The following is a 17,283-nucleotide window of genomic DNA, read 5'->3' as shown; positions in this document are numbered from 1 at the left end:
CCAAGCACGCTTAACTTCGGAGTTCTGATGGGATCCGGTGCGTTAGTGCTGGTATGATCGCATCCATCATTCCTAGCGCTCTAAATTCTATTAAACACCCCCTTCCCCTCCCAAACGCCCCGGCGTGCGCCCTGCCCTCCACGCACCGACGCACCCTGCCGCCTGTCACGCCCGTCCTTAGCGCCTCCATCGCACGTCCTAACGGCGTCTAGGCCCCGAATGTCGTGTCCGCAAAAAAATACTTGTTGTCGAGTAGACGAAACCGTGCCGAATTCCGACAAAAAGGAGGGATGCAACACGAGGACTTCCCAGGGGGTCACCCATCCTAGTACTACTCTCGCCCAAGCACGCTTAACTTCGGAGTTCTGATGGGATCCGGTGCGTTAGTGCTGGTATGATCGCATCCATCATTCCTAGCGCTCTAAATTCTATTAAACACCCCCTTCCCCTCCCAAACGCCCCGGCGTGCGCCCTGCCCTCCACGCACCGACGCACCCTGCCGCCTGTCACGCCCGTCCTTAGCGCCTCCATCGCACGTCCTAACGGCGTCTAGGCCCCGAATGTCGTGTCCGCAAAAAAATACTTGTTGTCAGTAGACGAAACCGTGCCGAATTCCGACAAAAAGGAGGGATGCAACACGAGGACTTCCCAGGGGGTCACCCATCCTAGTACTACTCTCGCCCAAGCACGCTTAACTTCGGAGTTCTGATGGGATCCGGTGCGTTAGTGCTGGTATGATCGCATCCATCATTCCTAGCGCTCTAAATTCTATTAAACACCCCCTTCCCCTCCCAAACGCCCCGGCGTGCGCCCTGCCCTCCACGCACCGACGCACCCTGCCGCCTGTCACGCCCGTCCTTAGCGCCTCCATCGCACGTCCTAACGGCGTCTAGGCCCCGAATGTCGTGTCCGCAAAAAAATACTTGTTGTCGAGTAGACGAAACCGTGCCGAATTCCGACAAAAAGGAGGGATGCAACACGAGGACTTCCCAGGGGGTCACCCATCCTAGTACTACTCTCGCCCAAGCACGCTTAACTTCGGAGTTCTGATGGGATCCGGTGCGTTAGTGCTGGTATGATCGCATCCATCATTCCTAGCGCTCTAAATTCTATTAAACACCCCCTTCCCCTCCCAAACGCCCCGGCGTGCGCCCTGCCCTCCACGCACCGACGCACCCTGCCGCCTGTCACGCCCGTCCTTAGCGCCTCCATCGCACGTCCTAACGGCGTCTAGGCCCCGAATGTCGTGTCCGCAAAAAAATACTTGTTGTCGAGTAGACGAAACCGTGCCGAATTCCGACAAAAAGGAGGGATGCAACACGAGGACTTCCCAGGGGGTCACCCATCCTAGTACTACTCTCGCCCAAGCACGCTTAACTTCGGAGTTCTGATGGGATCCGGTGCGTTAGTGCTGGTATGATCGCATCCATCATTCCTAGCGCTCTAAATTCTATTAAACACCCCCTTCCCCTCCCAAACGCCCCGGCGTGCGCCCTGCCCTCCACGCACCGACGCACCCTGCCGCCTGTCACGCCCGTCCTTAGCGCCTCCATCGCACGTCCTAACGGCGTCTAGGCCCCGAATGTCGTGTCCGCAAAAAAATACTTGTTGTCGAGTAGACGAAACCGTGCCGAATTCCGACAAAAAGGAGGGATGCAACACGAGGACTTCCCAGGGGGTCACCCATCCTAGTACTACTCTCGCCCAAGCACGCTTAACTTCGGAGTTCTGATGGGATCCGGTGCGTTAGTGCTGGTATGATCGCATCCATCATTCCTAGCGCTCTAAATTCTATTAAACACCCCCTTCCCCTCCCAAACGCCCCGGCGTGCGCCCTGCCCTCCACGCACCGACGCACCCTGCCGCCTGTCACGCCCGTCCTTAGCGCCTCCATCGCACGTCCTAACGGCGTCTAGGCCCCGAATGTCGTGTCCGCAAAAAAATACTTGTTGTCGAGTAGACGAAACCGTGCCGAATTCCGACAAAAAGGAGGGATGCAACACGAGGACTTCCCAGGGGGTCACCCATCCTAGTACTACTCTCGCCCAAGCACGCTTAACTTCGGAGTTCTGATGGGATCCGGTGCGTTAGTGCTGGTATGATCGCATCCATCATTCCTAGCGCTCTAAATTCTATTAAACACCCCCTTCCCCTCCCAAACGCCCCGGCGTGCGCCCTGCCCTCCACGCACCGACGCACCCTGCCGCCTGTCACGCCCGTCCTTAGCGCCTCCATCGCACGTCCTAACGGCGTCTAGGCCCCGAATGTCGTGTCCGCAAAAAAATACTTGTTGTCGAGTAGACGAAACCGTGCCGAATTCCGACAAAAAGGAGGGATGCAACACGAGGACTTCCCAGGGGGTCACCCATCCTAGTACTACTCTCGCCCAAGCACGCTTAACTTCGGAGTTCTGATGGGATCCGGTGCGTTAGTGCTGGTATGATCGCATCCATCATTCCTAGCGCTCTAAATTCTATTAAACACCCCCTTCCCCTCCCAAACGCCCCGGCGTGCGCCCTGCCCTCCACGCACCGACGCACCCTGCCGCCTGTCACGCCCGTCCTTAGCGCCTCCATCGCACGTCCTAACGGCGTCTAGGCCCCGAATGTCGTGTCCGCAAAAAAATACTTGTTGTCGAGTAGACGAAACCGTGCCGAATTCCGACAAAAAGGAGGGATGCAACACGAGGACTTCCCAGGGGGTCACCCATCCTAGTACTACTCTCGCCCAAGCACGCTTAACTTCGGAGTTCTGATGGGATCCGGTGCGTTAGTGCTGGTATGATCGCATCCATCATTCCTAGCGCTCTAAATTCTATTAAACACCCCCTTCCCCTCCCAAACGCCCCGGCGTGCGCCCTGCCCTCCACGCACCGACGCACCCTGCCGCCTGTCACGCCCGTCCTTAGCGCCTCCATCGCACGTCCTAACGGCGTCTAGGCCCCGAATGTCGTGTCCGCAAAAAAATACTTGTTGTCGAGTAGACGAAACCGTGCCGAATTCCGACAAAAAGGAGGGATGCAACACGAGGACTTCCCAGGGGGTCACCCATCCTAGTACTACTCTCGCCCAAGCACGCTTAACTTCGGAGTTCTGATGGGATCCGGTGCGTTAGTGCTGGTATGATCGCATCCATCATTCCTAGCGCTCTAAATTCTATTAAACACCCCCTTCCCCTCCCAAACGCCCCGGCGTGCGCCCTGCCCTCCACGCACCGACGCACCCTGCCGCCTGTCACGCCCGTCCTTAGCGCCTCCATCGCACGTCCTAACGGCGTCTAGGCCCCGAATGTCGTGTCCGCAAAAAAATACTTGTTGTCGAGTAGACGAAACCGTGCCGAATTCCGACAAAAAGGAGGGATGCAACACGAGGACTTCCCAGGGGGTCACCCATCCTAGTACTACTCTCGCCCAAGCACGCTTAACTTCGGAGTTCTGATGGGATCCGGTGCGTTAGTGCTGGTATGATCGCATCCATCATTCCTAGCGCTCTAAATTCTATTAAACACCCCCTTCCCCTCCCAAACGCCCCGGCGTGCGCCCTGCCCTCCACGCACCGACGCACCCTGCCGCCTGTCACGCCCGTCCTTAGCGCCTCCATCGCACGTCCTAACGGCGTCTAGGCCCCGAATGTCGTGTCCGCAAAAAAATACTTGTTGTCGAGTAGACGAAACCGTGCCGAATTCCGACAAAAAGGAGGGATGCAACACGAGGACTTCCCAGGGGGTCACCCATCCTAGTACTACTCTCGCCCAAGCACGCTTAACTTCGGAGTTCTGATGGGATCCGGTGCGTTAGTGCTGGTATGATCGCATCCATCATTCCTAGCGCTCTAAATTCTATTAAACACCCCCTTCCCCTCCCAAACGCCCCGGCGTGCGCCCTGCCCTCCACGCACCGACGCACCCTGCCGCCTGTCACGCCCGTCCTTAGCGCCTCCATCGCACGTCCTAACGGCGTCTAGGCCCCGAATGTCGTGTCCGCAAAAAAATACTTGTTGTCGAGTAGACGAAACCGTGCCGAATTCCGACAAAAAGGAGGGATGCAACACGAGGACTTCCCATGGGGTCACCCATCCTAGTACTACTCTCGCCCAAGCACGCTTAACTTCGGAGTTCTGATGGGATCCGGTGCGTTAGTGCTGGTATGATCGCATCCATCATTCCTAGCGCTCTAAATTCTATTAAACACCCCCTTCCCCTCCCAAACGCCCCGGCGTGCGCCCTGCCCTCCACGCACCGACGCACCCTGCCGCCTGTCACGCCCGTCCTTAGCGCCTCCATCGCACGTCCTAACGGCGTCTAGGCCCCGAATGTCGTGTCCGAAAAAAAATACTTGTTGTCGAGTAGACGAAACCGTGCCGAATTCCGACAAAAAGGAGGGATGCAACACGAGGACTTCCCAGGGGGTCACCCATCCTAGTACTACTCTCGCCCAAGCACGCTTAACTTCGGAGTTCTGATGGGATCCGGTGCGTTAGTGCTGGTATGATCGCATCCATCATTCCTAGCGCTCTAAATTCTATTAAACACCCCCTTCCCCTCCCAAACGCCCCGGCGTGCGCCCTGCCCTCCACGCACCGACGCACCCTGCCGCCTGTCACGCCCGTCCTTAGCGCCTCCATCGCACGTCCTAACGGCGTCTAGGCCCCGAATGTCGTGTCCGCAAAAAAATACTTGTTGTCGAGTAGACGAAACCGTGCCGAATTCCGACAAAAAGGAGGGATGCAACACGAGGACTTCCCAGGGGGTCACCCATCCTAGTACTACTCTCGCCCAAGCACGCTTAACTTCGGAGTTCTGATGGGATCCGGTGCGTTAGTGCTGGTATGATCGCATCCATCATTCCTAGCGCTCTAAATTCTATTAAACACCCCCTTCCCCTCCCAAACGCCCCGGCGTGCGCCCTGCCCTCCACGCACCGACGCACCCTGCCGCCTGTCACGCCCGTCCTTAGCGCCTCCATCGCACGTCCTAACGGCGTCTAGGCCCCGAATGTCGTGTCCGCAAAAAAATACTTGTTGTCGAGTAGACGAAACCGTGCCGAATTCCGACAAAAAGGAGGGATGCAACACGAGGACTTCCCAGGGGGTCACCCATCCTAGTACTACTCTCGCCCAAGCACGCTTAACTTCGGAGTTCTGATGGGATCCGGTGCGTTAGTGCTGGTATGATCGCATCCATCATTCCTAGCGCTCTAAATTCTATTAAACACCCCCTTCCCCTCCCAAACGCCCCGGCGTGCGCCCTGCCCTCCACGCACCGACGCACCCTGCCGCCTGTCACGCCCGTCCTTAGCGCCTCCATCGCACGTCCTAACGGCGTCTAGGCCCCGAATGTCGTGTCCGCAAAAAAATACTTGTTGTCGAGTAGACGAAACCGTGCCGAATTCCGACAAAAAGGAGGGATGCAACACGAGGACTTCCCAGGGGGTCACCCATCCTAGTACTACTCTCGCCCAAGCACGCTTAACTTCGGAGTTCTGATGGGATCCGGTGCGTTAGTGCTGGTATGATCGCATCCATCATTCCTAGCGCTCTAAATTCTATTAAACACCCCCTTCCCCTCCCAAACGCCCCGGCGTGCGCCCTGCCCTCCACGCACCGACGCACCCTGCCGCCTGTCACGCCCGTCCTTAGCGCCTCCATCGCACGTCCTAACGGCGTCTAGGCCCCGAATGTCGTGTCCGCAAAAAAATACTTGTTGTCGAGTAGACGAAACCGTGCCGAATTCCGACAAAAAGGAGGGATGCAACACGAGGACTTCCCAGGGGGTCACCCATCCTAGTACTACTCTCGCCCAAGCACGCTTAACTTCGGAGTTCTGATGGGATCCGGTGCGTTAGTGCTGGTATGATCGCATCCATCATTCCTAGCGCTCTAAATTCTATTAAACCCCCCCTTCCCCTCCCAAACGCCCCGGCGTGCGCCCTGCCCTCCACGCACCGACGCACCCTGCCGCCTGTCACGCCCGTCCTTAGCGCCTCCATCGCACGTCCTAACGGCGTCTAGGCCCCGAATGTCGTGTCCGCAAAAAAATACTTGTTGTCGAGTAGACGAAACCGTGCCGAATTCCGACAAAAAGGAGGGATGCAACACGAGGACTTCCCAGGGGGTCACCCATCCTAGTACTACTCTCGCCCAAGCACGCTTAACTTCGGAGTTCTGATGGGATCCGGTGCGTTAGTGCTGGTATGATCGCATCCATCATTCCTAGCGCTCTAAATTCTATTAAACACCCCCTTCCCCTCCCAAACGCCCCGGCGTGCGCCCTGCCCTCCACGCACCGACGCACCCTGCCGCCTGTCACGCCCGTCCTTAGCGCCTCCATCGCACGTCCTAACGGCGTCTAGGCCCCGAATGTCGTGTCCGCAAAAAAATACTTGTTGTCGAGTAGACGAAACCGTGCCGAATTCCGACAAAAAGGAGGGATGCAACACGAGGACTTCCCAGGGGGTCACCCATCCTAGTACTACTCTCGCCCAAGCACGCTTAACTTCGGAGTTCTGATGGGATCCGGTGCGTTAGTGCTGGTATGATCGCATCCATCATTCCTAGCGCTCTAAATTCTATTAAACACCCCCTTCCCCTCCCAAACGCCCCGGCGTGCGCCCTGCCCTCCACGCACCGACGCACCCTGCCGCCTGTCACGCCCGTCCTTAGCGCCTCCATCGCACGTCCTAACGGCGTCTAGGCCCCGAATGTCGTGTCCGCAAAAAAATACTTGTTGTCGAGTAGACGAAACCGTGCCGAATTCCGACAAAAAGGAGGGATGCAACACGAGGACTTCCCAGGGGGTCACCCATCCTAGTACTACTCTCGCCCAAGCACGCTTAACTTCGGAGTTCTGATGGGATCCGGTGCGTTAGTGCTGGTATGATCGCATCCATCATTCCTAGCGCTCTAAATTCTATTAAACACCCCCTTCCCCTCCCAAACGCCCCGGCGTGCGCCCTGCCCTCCACGCACCGACGCACCCTGCCGCCTGTCACGCCCGTCCTTAGCGCCTCCATCGCACGTCCTAACGGCGTCTAGGCCCCGAATGTCGTGTCCGCAAAAAAATACTTGTTGTCGAGTAGACGAAACCGTGCCGAATTCCGACAAAAAGGAGGGATGCAACACGAGGACTTCCCAGGGGGTCACCCATCCTAGTACTACTCTCGCCCAAGCACGCTTAACTTCGGAGTTCTGATGGGATCCGGTGCGTTAGTGCTGGTATGATCGCATCCATCATTCCTAGCGCTCTAAATTCTATTAAACACCCCCTTCCCCTCCCAAACGCCCCGGCGTGCGCCCTGCCCTCCACGCACCGACGCACCCTGCCGCCTGTCACGCCCGTCCTTAGCGCCTCCATCGCACGTCCTAACGGCGTCTAGGCCCCGAATGTCGTGTCCGCAAAAAAATACTTGTTGTCGAGTAGACGAAACCGTGCCGAATTCCGACAAAAAGGAGGGATGCAACACGAGGACTTCCCAGGGGGTCACCCATCCTAGTACTACTCTCGCCCAAGCACGCTTAACTTCGGAGTTCTGATGGGATCCGGTGCGTTAGTGCTGGTATGATCGCATCCATCATTCCTAGCGCTCTAAATTCTATTAAACACCCCCTTCCCCTCCCAAACGCCCCGGCGTGCGCCCTGCCCTCCACGCACCGACGCACCCTGCCGCCTGTCACGCCCGTCCTTAGCGCCTCCATCGCACGTCCTAACGGCGTCTAGGCCCCGAATGTCGTGTCCGCAAAAAAATACTTGTTGTCGAGTAGACGAAACCGTGCCGAATTCCGACAAAAAGGAGGGATGCAACACGAGGACTTCCCAGGGGGTCACCCATCCTAGTACTACTCTCGCCCAAGCACTCTTAACTTCGGAGTTCTGATGGGATCCGGTGCGTTAGTGCTGGTATGATCGCATCCATCATTCCTAGCGCTCTAAATTCTATTAAACACCCCCTTCCCCTCCCAAACGCCCCGGCGTGCGCCCTGCCCTCCACGCACCGACGCACCCTGCCGCCTGTCACGCCCGTCCTTAGCGCCTCCATCGCACGTCCTAACGGCGTCTAGGCCCCGAATGTCGTGTCCGCAAAAAAATACTTGTTGTCGAGTAGACGAAACCGTGCCGAATTCCGACAAAAAGGAGGGATGCAACACGAGGACTTCCCAGGGGGTCACCCATCCTAGTACTACTCTCGCCCAAGCACGCTTAACTTCGGAGTTCTGATGGGATCCGGTGCGTTAGTGCTGGTATGATCGCATCCATCATTCCTAGCGCTCTAAATTCTATTAAACACCCCCTTCCCCTCCCAAACGCCCCGGCGTGCGCCCTGCCCTCCACGCACCGACGCACCCTGCCGCCTGTCACGCCCGTCCTTAGCGCCTCCATCGCACGTCCTAACGGCGTCTAGGCCCCGAATGTCGTGTCCGCAAAAAAATACTTGTTGTCGAGTAGACGAAACCGTGCCGAATTCCGACAAAAAGGAGGGATGCAACACGAGGACTTCCCAGGGGGTCACCCATCCTAGTACTACTCTCGCCCAAGCACGCTTAACTTCGGAGTTCTGATGGGATCCGGTGCGTTAGTGCTGGTATGATCGCATCCATCATTCCTAGCGCTCTAAATTCTATTAAACACCCCCTTCCCCTCCCAAACGCCCCGGCGTGCGCCCTGCCCTCCACGCACCGACGCACCCTGCCGCCTGTCACGCCCGTCCTTAGCGCCTCCATCGCACGTCCTAACGGCGTCTAGGCCCCGAATGTCGTGTCCGCAAAAAAATACTTGTTGTCGAGTAGACGAAACCGTGCCGAATTCCGACAAAAAGGAGGGATGCAACACGAGGACTTCCCAGGGGGTCACCCATCCTAGTACTACTCTCGCCCAAGCACGCTTAACTTCGGAGTTCTGATGGGATCCGGTGCGTTAGTGCTGGTATGATCGCATCCATCATTCCTAGCGCTCTAAATTCTATTAAACACCCCCTTCCCCTCCCAAACGCCCCGGCGTGCGCCCTGCCCTCCACGCACCGACGCACCCTGCCGCCTGTCACGCCCGTCCTAAGCGCCTCCATCGCACGTCCTAACGGCGTCTAGGCCCCGAATGTCGTGTCCGCAAAAAAATACTTGTTGTCGAGTAGACGAAACCGTGCCGAATTCCGACAAAAAGGAGGGATGCAACACGAGGACTTCCCAGGGGGTCACCCATCCTAGTACTACTCTCGCCCAAGCACGCTTAACTTCGGAGTTCTGATGGGATCCGGTGCGTTAGTGCTGGTATGATCGCATCCATCATTCCTAGCGCTCTAAATTCTATTAAACACCCCCTTCCCCTCCCAAACGCCCCGGCGTGCGCCCTGCCCTCCACGCACCGACGCACCCTGCCGCCTGTCACGCCCGTCCTTAGCGCCTCCATCGCACGTCCTAACGGCGTCTAGGCCCCGAATGTCGTGTCCGCAAAAAAATACTTGTTGTCGAGTAGACGAAACCGTGCCGAATTCCGACAAAAAGGAGGGATGCAACACGAGGACTTCCCAGGGGGTCACCCATCCTAGTACTACTCTCGCCCAAGCACGCTTAACTTCGGAGTTCTGATGGGATCCGGTGCGTTAGTGCTGGTATGATCGCATCCATCATTCCTAGCGCTCTAAATTCTATTAAACACCCCCTTCCCCTCCCAAACGCCCCGGCGTGCGCCCTGCCCTCCACGCACCGACGCACCCTGCCGCCTGTCACGCCCGTCCTTAGCGCCTCCATCGCACGTCCTAACGGCGTCTAGGCCCCGAATGTCGTGTCCGCAAAAAAATACTTGTTGTCGAGTAGACGAAACCGTGCCGAATTCCGACAAAAAGGAGGGATGCAACACGAGGACTTCCCAGGGGGTCACCCATCCTAGTACTACTCTCGCCCAAGCACGCTTAACTTCGGAGTTCTGATGGGATCCGGTGCGTTAGTGCTGGTATGATCGCATCCATCATTCCTAGCGCTCTAAATTCTATTAAACACCCCCTTCCCCTCCCAAACGCCCCGGCGTGCGCCCTGCCCTCCACGCACCGACGCACCCTGCCGCCTGTCACGCCCGTCCTAAGCGCCTCCATCGCACGTCCTAACGGCGTCTAGGCCCCGAATGTCGTGTCCGCAAAAAAATACTTGTTGTCGAGTAGACGAAACCGTGCCGAATTCCGACAAAAAGGAGGGATGCAACACGAGGACTTCCCAGGGGGTCACCCATCCTAGTACTACTCTCGCCCAAGCACGCTTAACTTCGGAGTTCTGATGGGATCCGGTGCGTTAGTGCTGGTATGATCGCATCCATCATTCCTAGCGCTCTAAATTCTATTAAACACCCCCTTCCCCTCCCAAACGCCCCGGCGTGCGCCCTGCCCTCCACGCACCGACGCACCCTGCCGCCTGTCACGCCCGTCCTTAGCGCCTCCATCGCACGTCCTAACGGCGTCTAGGCCCCGAATGTCGTGTCCGCAAAAAAATACTTGTTGTCGAGTAGACGAAACCGTGCCGAATTCCGACAAAAAGGAGGGATGCAACACGAGGACTTCCCAGGGGGTCACCCATCCTAGTACTACTCTCGCCCAAGCACGCTTAACTTCGGAGTTCTGATGGGATCCGGTGCGTTAGTGCTGGTATGATCGCATCCATCATTCCTAGCGCTCTAAATTCTATTAAACACCCCCTTCCCCTCCCAAACGCCCCGGCGTGCGCCCTGCCCTCCACGCACCGACGCACCCTGCCGCCTGTCACGCCCGTCCTTAGCGCCTCCATCGCACGTCCTAACGGCGTCTAGGCCCCGAATGTCGTGTCCGCAAAAAAATACTTGTTGTCGAGTAGACGAAACCGTGCCGAATTCCGACAAAAAGGAGGGATGCAACACGAGGACTTCCCAGGGGGTCACCCATCCTAGTACTACTCTCGCCCAAGCACGCTTAACTTCGGAGTTCTGATGGGATCCGGTGCGTTAGTGCTGGTATGATCGCATCCATCATTCCTAGCGCTCTAAATTCTATTAAACACCCCCTTCCCCTCCCAAACGCCCCGGCGTGCGCCCTGCCCTCCACGCACCGACGCACCCTGCCGCCTGTCACGCCCGTCCTAAGCGCCTCCATCGCACGTCCTAACGGCGTCTAGGCCCCGAATGTCGTGTCCGCAAAAAAATACTTGTTGTCGAGTAGACGAAACCGTGCCGAATTCCGACAAAAAGGAGGGATGCAACACGAGGACTTCCCAGGGGGTCACCCATCCTAGTACTACTCTCGCCCAAGCACGCTTAACTTCGGAGTTCTGATGGGATCCGGTGCGTTAGTGCTGGTATGATCGCATCCATCATTCCTAGCGCTCTAAATTCTATTAAACACCCCCTTCCCCTCCCAAACGCCCCGGCGTGCGCCCTGCCCTCCACGCACCGACGAACCCTGCCGCCTGTCACGCCCGTCCTAAGCGCCTCCATCGCACGTCCTAACGGCGTCTAGGCCCCGAATGTCGTGTCCGCAAAAAAATACTTGTTGTCGAGTAGACGAAACCGTGCCGAATTCCGACAAAAAGGAGGGATGCAACACGAGGACTTCCCAGGGGGTCACCCATCCTAGTACTACTCTCGCCCAAGCACGCTTAACTTCGGAGTTCTGATGGGATCCGGTGCGTTAGTGCTGGTATGATCGCATCCATCATTCCTAGCGCTCTAAATTCTATTAAACACCCCCTTCCCCTCCCAAACGCCCCGGCGTGCGCCCTGCCCTCCACGCACCGACGCACCCTGCCGCCTGTCACGCCCGTCCTTAGCGCCTCCATCGCACGTCCTAACGGCGTCTAGGCCCCGAATGTCGTGTCCGCAAAAAAATACTTGTTGTCGAGTAGACGAAACCGTGCCGAATTCCGACAAAAAGGAGGGATGCAACACGAGGACTTCCCAGGGGGTCACCCATCCTAGTACTACTCTCGCCCAAGCACGCTTAACTTCGGAGTTCTGATGGGATCCGGTGCGTTAGTGCTGGTATGATCGCATCCATCATTCCTAGCGCTCTAAATTCTATTAAACACCCCCTTCCCCTCCCAAACGCCCCGGCGTGCGCCCTGCCCTCCACGCACCGACGCACCCTGCCGCCTGTCACGCCCGTCCTTAGCGCCTCCATCGCACGTCCTAACGGCGTCTAGGCCCCGAATGTCGTGTCCGCAAAAAAATACTTGTTGTCGAGTAGACGAAACCGTGCCGAATTCCGACAAAAAGGAGGGATGCAACACGAGGACTTCCCAGGGGGTCACCCATCCTAGTACTACTCTCGCCCAAGCACGCTTAACTTCGGAGTTCTGATGGGATCCGGTGCGTTAGTGCTGGTATGATCGCATCCATCATTCCTAGCGCTCTAAATTCTATTAAACACCCCCTTCCCCTCCCAAACGCCCCGGCGTGCGCCCTGCCCTCCACGCACCGACGCACCCTGCCGCCTGTCACGCCCGTCCTTAGCGCCTCCATCGCACGTCCTAACGGCGTCTAGGCCCCGAATGTCGTGTCCGCAAAAAAATACTTGTTGTCGAGTAGACGAAACCGTGCCGAATTCCGACAAAAAGGAGGGATGCAACACGAGGACTTCCCAGGGGGTCACCCATCCTAGTACTACTCTCGCCCAAGCACGCTTAACTTCGGAGTTCTGATGGGATCCGGTGCGTTAGTGCTGGTATGATCGCATCCATCATTCCTAGCGCTCTAAATTCTATTAAACACCCCCTTCCCCTCCCAAACGCCCCGGCGTGCGCCCTGCCCTCCACGCACCGACGCACCCTGCCGCCTGTCACGCCCGTCCTAAGCGCCTCCATCGCACGTCCTAACGGCGTCTAGGCCCCGAATGTCGTGTCCGCAAAAAAATACTTGTTGTCGAGTAGACGAAACCGTGCCGAATTCCGACAAAAAGGAGGGATGCAACACGAGGACTTCCCAGGGGGTCACCCATCCTAGTACTACTCTCGCCCAAGCACGCTTAACTTCGGAGTTCTGATGGGATCCGGTGCGTTAGTGCTGGTATGATCGCATCCATCATTCCTAGCGCTCTAAATTCTATTAAACACCCCCTTCCCCTCCCAAACGCCCCGGCGTGCGCCCTGCCCTCCACGCACCGACGCACCCTGCCGCCTGTCACGCCCGTCCTTAGCGCCTCCATCGCACGTCCTAACGGCGTCTAGGCCCCGAATGTCGTGTCCGCAAAAAAATACTTGTTGTCGAGTAGACGAAACCGTGCCGAATTCCGACAAAAGGAGGGATGCAACACGAGGACTTCCCAGGGGGTCACCCATCCTAGTACTACTCTCGCCCAAGCACGCTTAACTTCGGAGTTCTGATGGGATCCGGTGCGTTAGTGCTGGTATGATCGCATCCATCATTCCTAGCGCTCTAAATTCTATTAAACACCCCCTTCCCCCTCCCAAACGCCCCGGCGTGCGCCCTGCCCTCCACGCACCGACGCACCCTGCCGCCTGTCACGCCCGTCCTTAGCGCCTCCATCGCACGTCCTAACGGCGTCTAGGCCCCGAATGTCGTGTCCGCAAAAAAATACTTGTTGTCGAGTAGACGAAACCGTGCCGAATTCCGACAAAAAGGAGGGATGCAACACGAGGACTTCCCAGGGGGTCACCCATCCTAGTACTACTCTCGCCCAAGCACGCTTAACTTCGGAGTTCTGATGGGATCCGGTGCGTTAGTGCTGGTATGATCGCATCCATCATTCCTAGCGCTCTAAATTCTATTAAACACCCCCTTCCCCTCCCAAACGCCCCGGCGTGCGCCCTGCCCTCCACGCACCGACGCACCCTGCCGCCTGTCACGCCCGTCCTAAGCGCCTCCATCGCACGTCCTAACGGCGTCTAGGCCCCGAATGTCGTGTCCGCAAAAAAATACTTGTTGTCGAGTAGACGAAACCGTGCCGAATTCCGACAAAAAGGAGGGATGCAACACGAGGACTTCCCAGGGGGTCACCCAATCCTAGTACTACTCTCGCCCAAGCACGCTTAACTTCGGAGTTCTGATGGGATCCGGTGCGTTAGTGCTGGTATGATCGCATCCATCATTCCTAGCGCTCTAAATTCTATTAAACACCCCCTTCCCCTCCCAAACGCCCCGGCGTGCGCCCTGCCCTCCACGCACCGACGCACCCTGCCGCCTGTCACGCCCGTCCTTAGCGCCTCCATCGCACGTCCTAACGGCGTCTAGGCCCCGAATGTCGTGTCCGCAAAAAAATACTTGTTGTCGAGTAGACGAAACCGTGCCGAATTCCGACAAAAAGGAGGGATGCAACACGAGGACTTCCCAGGGGGTCACCCATCCTAGTACTACTCTCGCCCAAGCACGCTTAACTTCGGAGTTCTGATGGGATCCGGTGCGTTAGTGCTGGTATGATCGCATCCATCATTCCTAGCGCTCTAAATTCTATTAAACACCCCCTTCCCCTCCCAAACGCCCCGGCGTGCGCCCTGCCCTCCACGCACCGACGCACCCTGCCGCCTGTCACGCCCGTCCTTAGCGCCTCCATCGCACGTCCTAACGGCGTCTAGGCCCCGAATGTCGTGTCCGCAAAAAAATACTTGTTGTCGAGTAGACGAAACCGTGCCGAATTCCGACAAAAAGGAGGGATGCAACACGAGGACTTCCCAGGGGGTCACCCATCCTAGTACTACTCTCGCCCAAGCACGCTTAACTTCGGAGTTCTGATGGGATCCGGTGCGTTAGTGCTGGTATGATCGCATCCATCATTCCTAGCGCTCTAAATTCTATTAAACACCCCCTTCCCCTCCCAAACGCCCCGGCGTGCGCCCTGCCCTCCACGCACCGACGCACCCTGCCGCCTGTCACGCCCGTCCTAAGCGCCTCCATCGCACGTCCTAACGGCGTCTAGGCCCCGAATGTCGTGTCCGCAAAAAAATACTTGTTGTCGAGTAGACGAAACCGTGCCGAATTCCGACAAAAAGGAGGGATGCAACACGAGGACTTCCCAGGGGGTCACCCATCCTAGTACTACTCCGCGCCCAAGCACGCTTAACTTCGGAGTTCTGATGGGATCCGGTGCGTTAGTGCTGGTATGATCGCATCCATCATTCCTAGCGCTCTAAATTCTATTAAACACCCCCTTCCCCTCCCAAACGCCCCGGCGTGCGCCCTGCCCTCCACGCACCGACGAACCCTGCCGCCTGTCACGCCCGTCCTAAGCGCCTCCATCGCACGTCCTAACGGCGTCTAGGCCCCGAATGTCGTGTCCGCAAAAAAATACTTGTTGTCGAGTAGACGAAACCGTGCCGAATTCCGACAAAAAGGAGGGATGCAACACGAGGACTTCCCAGGGGGTCACCCATCCTAGTACTACTCTCGCCCAAGCACGCTTAACTTCGGAGTTCTGATGGGATCCGGTGCGTTAGTGCTGGTATGATCGCATCCATCATTCCTAGCGCTCTAAATTCTATTAAACACCCCCTTCCCCTCCCAAACGCCCCGGCGTGCGCCCTGCCCTCCACGCACCGACGCACCCTGCCGCCTGTCACGCCCGTCCTAAGCGCCTCCATCGCACGTCCTAACGGCGTCTAGGCCCCGAATGTCGTGTCCGCAAAAAAATACTTGTTGTCGAGTAGACGAAACCGTGCCGAATTCCGACAAAAAGGAGGGATGCAACACGAGGACTTCCCAGGGGGTCACCCATCCTAGTACTACTCTCGCCCAAGCACGCTTAACTTCGGAGTTCTGATGGGATCCGGTGCGTTAGTGCTGGTATGATCGCATCCATCATTCCTAGCGCTCTAAATTCTATTAAACACCCCCTTCCCCTCCCAAACGCCCCGGCGTGCGCCCTGCCCTCCACGCACCGACGCACCCTGCCGCCTGTCACGCCCGTCCTTAGCGCCTCCATCGCACGTCCTAACGGCGTCTAGGCCCCGAATGTCGTGTCCGCAAAAAAATACTTGTTGTCGAGTAGACGAAACCGTGCCGAATTCCGACAAAAAGGAGGGATGCAACACGAGGACTTCCCAGGGGGTCACCCATCCTAGTACTACTCTCGCCCAAGCACGCTTAACTTCGGAGTTCTGATGGGATCCGGTGCGTTAGTGCTGGTATGATCGCATCCATCATTCCTAGCGCTCTAAATTCTATTAAACACCCCCCTTCCCCTCCCAAACGCCCCGGCGTGCGCCCTGCCCTCCACGCACCGACGCACCCTGCCGCCTGTCACGCCCGTCCTTAGCGCCTCCATCGCACGTCCTAACGGCGTCTAGGCCCCGAATGTCGTGTCCGCAAAAAAATACTTGTTGTCGAGTAGACGAAACCGTGCCGAATTCCGACAAAAAGGAGGGATGCAACACGAGGACTTCCCAGGGGGTCACCCATCCTAGTACTACTCTCGCCCAAGCACGCTTAACTTCGGAGTTCTGATGGGATCCGGTGCGTTAGTGCTGGTATGATCGCATCCATCATTCCTAGCGCTCTAAAATTCTATTAAACACCCCCCTTCCCCTCCCAAACGCCCCGGCGTGCGCCCTGCCCTCCACGCACCGACGCACCCTGCCGCCTGTCACGCCCGTCCTTAGCGCCTCCATCGCACGTCCTAGACGGCGTCTAGGCCCCGAATGTCGTGTCCGCAAAAAATACTTGTTGTCGAGTAGACGAAACCGTGCCGAATTCCGACAAAAAGGAGGGATGCAACACGAGGACTTCCCAGGGGGTCACCCATCCTAGTACTACTCTCCGCCCCAAGCACGCTTAACTTCGGAGTTCTGATGGGATCCGGGTGCGTTAGTGCTGGTATGATCGCATCCATCATTCCTAGCGCTCTAAATTCTATTAAACACCCCCTTCCCCTCCCAAACGCCCCGGCGTGCGCCCCTGCCCTCCACGCACCGACGCACCCTGCCGCCTGTCACGCCCGTCCTTAGCGCCTCCATCGCACGTCCTAACGGCGTCTAGGCCCCGAATGTCGTGTCCGCAAAAAAATACTTGTTGTCGAGTAGACGAACCGTGCCGAATTCCGACAAAAAGGAGGGATGCAACACGAGGACTTCCCAGGGGGTCACCCATCCTAGTACTACTCTCGCCCAAGCACGCTTAACTTCGGAGTTCTGATGGGATCCGGTGCGTTAGTGCTGGTATGATCGCATCCATCATTCCTAGCGCTCTAAATTCTATTAACACCCCCTTCCCCTCCCAAACGCCCCGGCGTGCGCCCTGCCCTCCACGCACCGACGCACCCTGCCGCCTGTCACGCCCGTCCTTAGCGCCTCCATCGCACGTCCTAACGGCGTCTAGGCCCCGAATGTCGTG

The 17,283-nt window shown here is 57.5% G+C and overlaps 50 non-coding genes across 50 annotated transcripts; all 50 read right to left on the bottom strand.

The window, feature by feature from the left end:
* Positions 1–287: 287 nt before the first annotated feature.
* Positions 288–406, bottom strand: LOC129897251 (5S ribosomal RNA). Its single transcript, XR_008768351.1, has one exon. It is a non-coding gene; the product is annotated as a 5S ribosomal RNA (ribosomal RNA).
* Positions 407–627: 221 nt separating this feature from the next.
* On the bottom strand, positions 628–746 carry LOC129897250 (5S ribosomal RNA). The gene has a single exon (XR_008768350.1). It is a non-coding gene; the product is annotated as a 5S ribosomal RNA (ribosomal RNA).
* A 222-nt stretch (positions 747–968) lies between these two features.
* LOC129897249 (5S ribosomal RNA) lies at positions 969–1,087 on the bottom strand. Its single transcript, XR_008768349.1, has one exon. It is a non-coding gene; the product is annotated as a 5S ribosomal RNA (ribosomal RNA).
* Positions 1,088–1,309: 222 nt separating this feature from the next.
* LOC129897247 (5S ribosomal RNA) lies at positions 1,310–1,428 on the bottom strand. The gene has a single exon (XR_008768347.1). It is a non-coding gene; the product is annotated as a 5S ribosomal RNA (ribosomal RNA).
* Positions 1,429–1,650: 222 nt separating this feature from the next.
* Positions 1,651–1,769, bottom strand: LOC129897246 (5S ribosomal RNA). The gene has a single exon (XR_008768346.1). It is a non-coding gene; the product is annotated as a 5S ribosomal RNA (ribosomal RNA).
* A 222-nt stretch (positions 1,770–1,991) lies between these two features.
* On the bottom strand, positions 1,992–2,110 carry LOC129897245 (5S ribosomal RNA). The gene has a single exon (XR_008768345.1). It is a non-coding gene; the product is annotated as a 5S ribosomal RNA (ribosomal RNA).
* Positions 2,111–2,332: 222 nt separating this feature from the next.
* Positions 2,333–2,451, bottom strand: LOC129897244 (5S ribosomal RNA). The gene has a single exon (XR_008768344.1). It is a non-coding gene; the product is annotated as a 5S ribosomal RNA (ribosomal RNA).
* Positions 2,452–2,673: 222 nt separating this feature from the next.
* On the bottom strand, positions 2,674–2,792 carry LOC129897242 (5S ribosomal RNA). The gene has a single exon (XR_008768343.1). It is a non-coding gene; the product is annotated as a 5S ribosomal RNA (ribosomal RNA).
* Positions 2,793–3,014: 222 nt separating this feature from the next.
* LOC129897241 (5S ribosomal RNA) lies at positions 3,015–3,133 on the bottom strand. Its single transcript, XR_008768342.1, has one exon. It is a non-coding gene; the product is annotated as a 5S ribosomal RNA (ribosomal RNA).
* Positions 3,134–3,355: 222 nt separating this feature from the next.
* LOC129897240 (5S ribosomal RNA) lies at positions 3,356–3,474 on the bottom strand. The gene has a single exon (XR_008768341.1). It is a non-coding gene; the product is annotated as a 5S ribosomal RNA (ribosomal RNA).
* Positions 3,475–3,696: 222 nt separating this feature from the next.
* Positions 3,697–3,815, bottom strand: LOC129897239 (5S ribosomal RNA). Its single transcript, XR_008768340.1, has one exon. It is a non-coding gene; the product is annotated as a 5S ribosomal RNA (ribosomal RNA).
* A 222-nt stretch (positions 3,816–4,037) lies between these two features.
* On the bottom strand, positions 4,038–4,156 carry LOC129897375 (5S ribosomal RNA). Its single transcript, XR_008768468.1, has one exon. It is a non-coding gene; the product is annotated as a 5S ribosomal RNA (ribosomal RNA).
* Positions 4,157–4,378: 222 nt separating this feature from the next.
* Positions 4,379–4,497, bottom strand: LOC129897238 (5S ribosomal RNA). Its single transcript, XR_008768339.1, has one exon. It is a non-coding gene; the product is annotated as a 5S ribosomal RNA (ribosomal RNA).
* Positions 4,498–4,719: 222 nt separating this feature from the next.
* LOC129897237 (5S ribosomal RNA) lies at positions 4,720–4,838 on the bottom strand. Its single transcript, XR_008768338.1, has one exon. It is a non-coding gene; the product is annotated as a 5S ribosomal RNA (ribosomal RNA).
* A 222-nt stretch (positions 4,839–5,060) lies between these two features.
* Positions 5,061–5,179, bottom strand: LOC129897235 (5S ribosomal RNA). Its single transcript, XR_008768336.1, has one exon. It is a non-coding gene; the product is annotated as a 5S ribosomal RNA (ribosomal RNA).
* A 222-nt stretch (positions 5,180–5,401) lies between these two features.
* Positions 5,402–5,520, bottom strand: LOC129897234 (5S ribosomal RNA). The gene has a single exon (XR_008768335.1). It is a non-coding gene; the product is annotated as a 5S ribosomal RNA (ribosomal RNA).
* A 222-nt stretch (positions 5,521–5,742) lies between these two features.
* Positions 5,743–5,861, bottom strand: LOC129897233 (5S ribosomal RNA). Its single transcript, XR_008768334.1, has one exon. It is a non-coding gene; the product is annotated as a 5S ribosomal RNA (ribosomal RNA).
* A 222-nt stretch (positions 5,862–6,083) lies between these two features.
* On the bottom strand, positions 6,084–6,202 carry LOC129897232 (5S ribosomal RNA). The gene has a single exon (XR_008768333.1). It is a non-coding gene; the product is annotated as a 5S ribosomal RNA (ribosomal RNA).
* A 222-nt stretch (positions 6,203–6,424) lies between these two features.
* LOC129897231 (5S ribosomal RNA) lies at positions 6,425–6,543 on the bottom strand. Its single transcript, XR_008768332.1, has one exon. It is a non-coding gene; the product is annotated as a 5S ribosomal RNA (ribosomal RNA).
* A 222-nt stretch (positions 6,544–6,765) lies between these two features.
* Positions 6,766–6,884, bottom strand: LOC129897230 (5S ribosomal RNA). Its single transcript, XR_008768331.1, has one exon. It is a non-coding gene; the product is annotated as a 5S ribosomal RNA (ribosomal RNA).
* Positions 6,885–7,106: 222 nt separating this feature from the next.
* On the bottom strand, positions 7,107–7,225 carry LOC129897229 (5S ribosomal RNA). The gene has a single exon (XR_008768330.1). It is a non-coding gene; the product is annotated as a 5S ribosomal RNA (ribosomal RNA).
* A 222-nt stretch (positions 7,226–7,447) lies between these two features.
* LOC129897228 (5S ribosomal RNA) lies at positions 7,448–7,566 on the bottom strand. Its single transcript, XR_008768329.1, has one exon. It is a non-coding gene; the product is annotated as a 5S ribosomal RNA (ribosomal RNA).
* Positions 7,567–7,788: 222 nt separating this feature from the next.
* On the bottom strand, positions 7,789–7,907 carry LOC129896987 (5S ribosomal RNA). Its single transcript, XR_008768097.1, has one exon. It is a non-coding gene; the product is annotated as a 5S ribosomal RNA (ribosomal RNA).
* A 222-nt stretch (positions 7,908–8,129) lies between these two features.
* Positions 8,130–8,248, bottom strand: LOC129897227 (5S ribosomal RNA). The gene has a single exon (XR_008768328.1). It is a non-coding gene; the product is annotated as a 5S ribosomal RNA (ribosomal RNA).
* Positions 8,249–8,470: 222 nt separating this feature from the next.
* On the bottom strand, positions 8,471–8,589 carry LOC129897226 (5S ribosomal RNA). The gene has a single exon (XR_008768327.1). It is a non-coding gene; the product is annotated as a 5S ribosomal RNA (ribosomal RNA).
* Positions 8,590–8,811: 222 nt separating this feature from the next.
* On the bottom strand, positions 8,812–8,930 carry LOC129897224 (5S ribosomal RNA). Its single transcript, XR_008768325.1, has one exon. It is a non-coding gene; the product is annotated as a 5S ribosomal RNA (ribosomal RNA).
* Positions 8,931–9,152: 222 nt separating this feature from the next.
* LOC129897223 (5S ribosomal RNA) lies at positions 9,153–9,271 on the bottom strand. Its single transcript, XR_008768324.1, has one exon. It is a non-coding gene; the product is annotated as a 5S ribosomal RNA (ribosomal RNA).
* Positions 9,272–9,493: 222 nt separating this feature from the next.
* LOC129897222 (5S ribosomal RNA) lies at positions 9,494–9,612 on the bottom strand. The gene has a single exon (XR_008768323.1). It is a non-coding gene; the product is annotated as a 5S ribosomal RNA (ribosomal RNA).
* Positions 9,613–9,834: 222 nt separating this feature from the next.
* On the bottom strand, positions 9,835–9,953 carry LOC129897221 (5S ribosomal RNA). The gene has a single exon (XR_008768322.1). It is a non-coding gene; the product is annotated as a 5S ribosomal RNA (ribosomal RNA).
* Positions 9,954–10,175: 222 nt separating this feature from the next.
* On the bottom strand, positions 10,176–10,294 carry LOC129897220 (5S ribosomal RNA). The gene has a single exon (XR_008768321.1). It is a non-coding gene; the product is annotated as a 5S ribosomal RNA (ribosomal RNA).
* Positions 10,295–10,516: 222 nt separating this feature from the next.
* On the bottom strand, positions 10,517–10,635 carry LOC129897219 (5S ribosomal RNA). The gene has a single exon (XR_008768320.1). It is a non-coding gene; the product is annotated as a 5S ribosomal RNA (ribosomal RNA).
* Positions 10,636–10,857: 222 nt separating this feature from the next.
* On the bottom strand, positions 10,858–10,976 carry LOC129897218 (5S ribosomal RNA). The gene has a single exon (XR_008768319.1). It is a non-coding gene; the product is annotated as a 5S ribosomal RNA (ribosomal RNA).
* Positions 10,977–11,198: 222 nt separating this feature from the next.
* On the bottom strand, positions 11,199–11,317 carry LOC129897217 (5S ribosomal RNA). Its single transcript, XR_008768318.1, has one exon. It is a non-coding gene; the product is annotated as a 5S ribosomal RNA (ribosomal RNA).
* Positions 11,318–11,539: 222 nt separating this feature from the next.
* LOC129897216 (5S ribosomal RNA) lies at positions 11,540–11,658 on the bottom strand. The gene has a single exon (XR_008768317.1). It is a non-coding gene; the product is annotated as a 5S ribosomal RNA (ribosomal RNA).
* A 222-nt stretch (positions 11,659–11,880) lies between these two features.
* Positions 11,881–11,999, bottom strand: LOC129897215 (5S ribosomal RNA). The gene has a single exon (XR_008768316.1). It is a non-coding gene; the product is annotated as a 5S ribosomal RNA (ribosomal RNA).
* A 222-nt stretch (positions 12,000–12,221) lies between these two features.
* On the bottom strand, positions 12,222–12,340 carry LOC129897213 (5S ribosomal RNA). Its single transcript, XR_008768314.1, has one exon. It is a non-coding gene; the product is annotated as a 5S ribosomal RNA (ribosomal RNA).
* A 222-nt stretch (positions 12,341–12,562) lies between these two features.
* LOC129897212 (5S ribosomal RNA) lies at positions 12,563–12,681 on the bottom strand. The gene has a single exon (XR_008768313.1). It is a non-coding gene; the product is annotated as a 5S ribosomal RNA (ribosomal RNA).
* A 222-nt stretch (positions 12,682–12,903) lies between these two features.
* LOC129897211 (5S ribosomal RNA) lies at positions 12,904–13,022 on the bottom strand. The gene has a single exon (XR_008768312.1). It is a non-coding gene; the product is annotated as a 5S ribosomal RNA (ribosomal RNA).
* Positions 13,023–13,243: 221 nt separating this feature from the next.
* On the bottom strand, positions 13,244–13,362 carry LOC129897210 (5S ribosomal RNA). The gene has a single exon (XR_008768311.1). It is a non-coding gene; the product is annotated as a 5S ribosomal RNA (ribosomal RNA).
* A 223-nt stretch (positions 13,363–13,585) lies between these two features.
* Positions 13,586–13,704, bottom strand: LOC129897209 (5S ribosomal RNA). Its single transcript, XR_008768310.1, has one exon. It is a non-coding gene; the product is annotated as a 5S ribosomal RNA (ribosomal RNA).
* Positions 13,705–13,926: 222 nt separating this feature from the next.
* On the bottom strand, positions 13,927–14,046 carry LOC129897630 (5S ribosomal RNA). The gene has a single exon (XR_008768709.1). It is a non-coding gene; the product is annotated as a 5S ribosomal RNA (ribosomal RNA).
* Positions 14,047–14,268: 222 nt separating this feature from the next.
* On the bottom strand, positions 14,269–14,387 carry LOC129897208 (5S ribosomal RNA). The gene has a single exon (XR_008768309.1). It is a non-coding gene; the product is annotated as a 5S ribosomal RNA (ribosomal RNA).
* A 222-nt stretch (positions 14,388–14,609) lies between these two features.
* On the bottom strand, positions 14,610–14,728 carry LOC129897207 (5S ribosomal RNA). Its single transcript, XR_008768308.1, has one exon. It is a non-coding gene; the product is annotated as a 5S ribosomal RNA (ribosomal RNA).
* Positions 14,729–14,950: 222 nt separating this feature from the next.
* Positions 14,951–15,070, bottom strand: LOC129897638 (5S ribosomal RNA). The gene has a single exon (XR_008768717.1). It is a non-coding gene; the product is annotated as a 5S ribosomal RNA (ribosomal RNA).
* A 222-nt stretch (positions 15,071–15,292) lies between these two features.
* On the bottom strand, positions 15,293–15,411 carry LOC129897206 (5S ribosomal RNA). Its single transcript, XR_008768307.1, has one exon. It is a non-coding gene; the product is annotated as a 5S ribosomal RNA (ribosomal RNA).
* A 222-nt stretch (positions 15,412–15,633) lies between these two features.
* LOC129897205 (5S ribosomal RNA) lies at positions 15,634–15,752 on the bottom strand. Its single transcript, XR_008768306.1, has one exon. It is a non-coding gene; the product is annotated as a 5S ribosomal RNA (ribosomal RNA).
* A 222-nt stretch (positions 15,753–15,974) lies between these two features.
* Positions 15,975–16,093, bottom strand: LOC129897204 (5S ribosomal RNA). Its single transcript, XR_008768305.1, has one exon. It is a non-coding gene; the product is annotated as a 5S ribosomal RNA (ribosomal RNA).
* Positions 16,094–16,316: 223 nt separating this feature from the next.
* Positions 16,317–16,435, bottom strand: LOC129897202 (5S ribosomal RNA). The gene has a single exon (XR_008768303.1). It is a non-coding gene; the product is annotated as a 5S ribosomal RNA (ribosomal RNA).
* A 224-nt stretch (positions 16,436–16,659) lies between these two features.
* LOC129897758 (5S ribosomal RNA) lies at positions 16,660–16,781 on the bottom strand. Its single transcript, XR_008768827.1, has one exon. It is a non-coding gene; the product is annotated as a 5S ribosomal RNA (ribosomal RNA).
* Positions 16,782–17,003: 222 nt separating this feature from the next.
* LOC129897201 (5S ribosomal RNA) lies at positions 17,004–17,122 on the bottom strand. Its single transcript, XR_008768302.1, has one exon. It is a non-coding gene; the product is annotated as a 5S ribosomal RNA (ribosomal RNA).
* Positions 17,123–17,283: the final 161 nt, after the last annotated feature.

This window comes from Solanum dulcamara, chromosome 7 (genome assembly GCF_947179165.1).
Source record: "Solanum dulcamara chromosome 7, daSolDulc1.2, whole genome shotgun sequence".
Classification (NCBI taxonomy): domain Eukaryota; kingdom Viridiplantae; phylum Streptophyta; class Magnoliopsida; order Solanales; family Solanaceae; genus Solanum; species Solanum dulcamara.
The sequence above is the reverse complement of the archived record's forward strand: the minus strand, read 5'-3'. Positions and strand labels throughout refer to the sequence as shown.